Genomic DNA, 4,905 nt, shown 5'->3' with positions numbered 1-4,905 from the left:
TCTGGTGTGCCCCCGCGCCTGAAAGAAAAAAAAAAAAAAAAAAAAAAAAATAAGAAAGAAAGAATAGGTAGAGCTGGTACAAGAAAACCAGGAGGAGGGAGGACTCAGCACAGTGCGTGAAGTTGGACCAAAGGCAGAGGGATGGCACAAAGGCTCCGGTGGTGCCCGGCCTTGGTGCCCTGTACCTGGTGCTGCACCTGTTCCACCGAGCGCGTGAGGGAATTGCAGACATCCTCTGGACCTGCTTCCTGGGAGAATTGCACTTGGCCACACAGGAGTTCCCCACCTGTAAAGTCACTCCCAACCACACCAGGCCCACCCCTCCCTGACCCCAGGGACTAGCCAGCTGCCCGTGACTGCACAGGGGGTAGGGCTAGACCCCTTACCCCAAGGTGTGGCCGGCTTTGAGTGTCACTAGTCTGTGCTCCAGAGGTTGGGTTGTCCTTGAGCCCTGGACCCGGTACACTCTCTCAGTTGGTTAAAGTATACAGACAACATAAATAAACCCACATGAGCAACGTAATGGATGTCCCAAAAGCAAACACAGGAAGTCTCAGAAAACGTGGCGGCTCCTAACAATATCTTGTCCTCATTAACCTCCACTGAGGTTGAACCTTCCTGGTGTTGCAAACTCAGTGTACTGAATTCAGGTCAGGAGCAGCCTTGCTGCTGACGATAAGCAACTGTTCTTCTTCATGCACCCTGAAGCCCAGCCTTGACAATGTGGCTGTTAAACTGTTTGTGAGAATAATAGAGTTTAAAATACAGGTTATTCTTCCATACTAGAAATTTCTTTTTTGACAGTGATATTAAACTTTGTCTTCTACATCAGCCAAATACTGACTTTTGACATTCGACAGTTTGCTCCCCCAAAGACTCACATCTACCTGCATGTACACACGTACATTTGTAGACACACGTGCACACATACACAGATACACAAAGGAAACTAAGACTTCCTGAAACAATAGCTACTGGGTGGGTGCTCGCCCGCAGTTACTGCTGTGTCCTGCTCCTTGCGTAAATGACCGCTAAAGTTCACGTCATAGCCAATGACAGGCTGAGACCATGATGTTCCAAGGCCCTCGATATTCCTTCAAACATCAAGCTCGGGGCCGATTTTATTATTTTAAAAAATAATGATTTATTTAATTTTATCATTATTATTATTTTTAAAAATCTGACCCGAGAGAGGGAAAGTGAGAAAGCAAGCCATCAGGTCTGGGACTCGAACTGTGGTAGGACATTTGGGAATCCAGCATCCTAACCGCCATGCCACCTACTAGCCCTGCCTGGGGTCCATTTTAACTAAAGAAAATGGCACTTGAAACTCTGCCGGGCTGGCCCTACAGCTTAATGGTTAGGAGATCTGGAACCAGCACGGCCAGCTGTGGTTCAAATCCCACTCTGGCAGCTCGAAAAGCACAGGGACACATGCACACACGTGTCCAAAATCTCCACAGGATGGAGAAATGGAGACAGAACCATGGCGCGACTAGGTCCCATTGGGGTATGCTTTTTCTCTCTCCCTCTGTCGTTCTGGCAAGCATGCGCACCATCTGTCAATTAAAATAGTATTAGTAGGTAGAAAAGAAACCTCACCTGGAAGTTGCTGCTTGGTCACGAGGGCAGAGCCCTCTGGGTAACAAAGTGTTTGCGTAGGTCAGGTGTCCACTGAAGCCTTCCAGTCTTTGGAAATTTAAATGTAATTGATTTTGCTCACCCTCCCACCCTGAACCATTGATTCCAAGCCTTACAAAAATCTTAATTCTCCTACTTAGTTTTTGAATATTCCTGAATACCTTCTTTATTAAATGGGAGTACTTCTTTATTCCCCACTGTTAGTATTTTGATTTATTTTGTTATAGACCTTTTTCGTAAGCATATTTTATGAAGATGATCAAATTAGATTCCTCTATGATTATAGCTGCTTTGTAAATTTGTAATTTTTCACTTTTATTTTCACAAAAAGAAAATTTAGGATTTTTTTTTTTAAATAGAGAACTTTACATTCTTTTGTCTATAAAATGTTTTGTCCCATTGTCCCTCACGCCCACCCTCTTCCACCCAGTCCCCTCCTGTACTCTCTCTGGTGTCCACACAAACCCTCTCTACTATCATATCTTCCGACCTTTCCATTTCTGCCACAGACATTTGGTGCATCTTGAGTGGGCATATACAGTGTGATTCACTTCACTAAATACTAAGTCCATCTGCATCCACTTTGAGTCAAGCAATAGGGTCTCATTGTTTCTTATGACTAAGTAATATTCCATAGTATTTGCTTTTTCTTTTCTTTTTTCTTAGAGAGATTTTTTTTTTTTTTTGCTATAGGGTACATGCACTCACCAGAGAGACAGAGAGAGAGAGAGAAAGTGAGAAATCACCCCCCACCCAGGGGGGACAGCCACACCCCAATCCCTTGTCCTCATTCTCCTCTCAGGATGTTGGGCATGCCTGCATATGTGCCTGGCATGAATTTTAGGGTGCCAGGTCCAGGACTCAAACTGCAGTCAACTACATGGGAGTCCGGTGACATAACAACTATGCCATCTGCTGGCCCCTCACGGTATTTCTTATACACAGCGTTCTCCCCAAATAATCCATTCACTGAGAATATTTCCAGGAGAACAATGACTCTTTCTAGAATAGTTTCGGGGGGGGGCAGTTGTTGCTTAGAAATGAAATGCTGCCGTCATAATGTGACCACCTGCTTCAGCGCTGACCCCCACCACCGGCAGCCGCCTCAGCCCCTCCTTTCTCAGCCCCTCCTACCCACCAGCTTCCCAGACCCTTCTTTTCCTCTCTTCTTGTAAAATCTTGTTTCCTCCTAGTTCTCCTCCCTGCAGCGTCTCCTCGGTCTCCTTCCATAGGGCTGGGGAGAGTCCACGCAAGTCGCCCCCTGCTGCTGCCTACCAGGTGCTGCAGCTCGGGCTGACGGCTGCAGGTGAGCAACGCTGCCCAGCATTCACACTTGGTTTCACTAGTCACTCAGACCCGTGCGGTGTGCAGGGTTTTCAAGCCTGACAGGGAGGGCTATTTAAGACATAAATGTGCCATCCAGGGGCCAGAAGGTGATGTGGAGGTGGGGGTGGCTGGGTCCCTCGTGGCTGACTGAGCCTTTTGAGCCCCAGACCCAGCAGCTAGGAAAACATGCTGGGTATGTGTGCACAGAAGAGGGAAATGGAGAAGGGATGTGGCATCACCATAGAGGAGCACAGGAGGCAGGGACGAGAACATCCTAGAAACAAGCCCTCCCATGTCCGAGAGGCGGCTCCACGCCAGCAAACAGTGGAACAGATCGCGTGCTCTACTGAAACACTAATCAAGCACTTTTTTCAAGCATGGGGTGTCTGGTGAGAGAAAGAACTATAGTCGACTCAGACAGCATGCATTAAGTAATATTCTCGCAGACAGAGGGGCTGAGTTTCGTTATGCAGACTTTTGTTGCTGTGCATTTGGGAAACGGTCACGTTCTAATTTTTTCCCTCACTGTCACCAGTGGAGAGAAGGTACAGCTTTAAAACAGTTAACAAACTCAGAATATCTTCGTAAAACACCTAGGAATATTCAAGATGAAAATTACTGACAAAATAAATACACGGAGGAAGGGCAATTGCCTCTAGACACTCACAGCAGATGTCTGAAGATAAGAAATGGCAAGAAGGCTCAAAGGTTGCAAAGGACATAGTAAAAACATACAACAAATCATGTAATACAGCCTTGAAAAGAGAATTTTGTAAATTACTCAGCGTAGCGCAATTTCAGACTTCTCGTCATGGAACCCAATGGGAATGTTGATGGATTCCCCTTCCAGGGGTCTGATTCCTTTCTAAGGTGGCGCCGCGAGAATTGCTCATGGGTCGGGTACCTGCTGTGGGAGTAAGAGCGAAGCGCAGGGCGCTCTGTACATTTCGGTGTGCGCATCCTTGGCCAGTAATAATGGAGCACGAAACACTGTCCTCTTCACCGTCAGAAAGTGTGACTGTCTCTTCATCTGGTTCTCTCCCTCCCCAGGAAGGTGCTTGGATACTCCTCCTGGATAAGCATGGAGAAAACGTCTATGCCTTGCTGTTCACCGAAGCGTCTTTACCAGCTCATCTCTGAGTGCTTACATTTGTTCTAGAACTTTTCGGTAAGAAATTAATGTTTAGAAATTTCATAACAACAAAATCATTTTCAAGAAATGCATCAGAGGCTACTGCTTTTACCTGCACACTCAGAAATCCTTGATACCCACATTGAGGGGTCTAGTGTTCAGCCAAGTTTGTTCACTTAAAAATAATACTAGGGGTCAGCAGATGGCACAATGATTAATAGCTGGACTCCCACATAGTCAACCAGGGTTCAAGTCCTAGACCTGGTGGCTTGAAACTCATGCCAAGCGCATGTGTGCGTGCCCAAAATCCCGCGAGAAGAATGGAGGAGAAGGGATTGTGGCGTGGCCATCCCCCCCCCCCCCAAGAGGGTGATTTCTCACTTTCTCTCTCTCTGTCTCTGTCCCTCTAGCAAGCACACATGCCTATAGCAAAAATCACTCTAAAATAAATAAATAAATAAAAATAAATATTAAACATCTATTTATACCTGCAACTATGTTACTCAAGAATTCACATTTCTTCAACCATCCTCTACACAGCGTCCCTGCAGTGAGTACTTGAAGGGGCTAGAGTCTTACTCAGGTATTGCTATATTTCCTCAAATATTTTTAAGATTTCCATTGGTCCAGTCTACGAGTCATATGAGAAAAATGGCATCATTCTCATTAGTCAAATTTATTTTGGAAATAAAATACTATTTTTCATTCAAGGGTAGCTTGAAAACTTACTCTGGGGACCAGCAGTTAGCGTAATGGCTATGTCGCTGGACTCCCACGTAGTCTAGACCCCCGGTCGCGTCCCAGAC

At 45.9% G+C, this 4,905-nt stretch overlaps 1 long non-coding RNA gene across 1 annotated transcript in view; it reads left to right on the top strand.

Moving 5' to 3' along the window:
- LOC102499070 (uncharacterized) overlaps positions 1-4,905 on the top strand; it is a 27,196-nt gene that overhangs the window by 2,970 nt on the left and 19,321 nt on the right. The window contains exon 3 of the long non-coding RNA XR_337699.1: positions 4,018-4,135. This is a non-coding gene — a long non-coding RNA (uncharacterized LOC102499070). The remainder of the gene's footprint in view (positions 1-4,017; positions 4,136-4,905) is intronic.

Source organism: Tupaia chinensis, unplaced genomic scaffold (assembly GCF_000334495.1).
Source record: "Tupaia chinensis unplaced genomic scaffold, TupChi_1.0 Scaffold149090_1, whole genome shotgun sequence".
Classification (NCBI taxonomy): Eukaryota; Metazoa; Chordata; class Mammalia; order Scandentia; family Tupaiidae; genus Tupaia; species Tupaia belangeri.
Note: the sequence above shows the minus strand (reverse complement) of the source record. Positions and strands in the feature narration are given on the sequence as shown.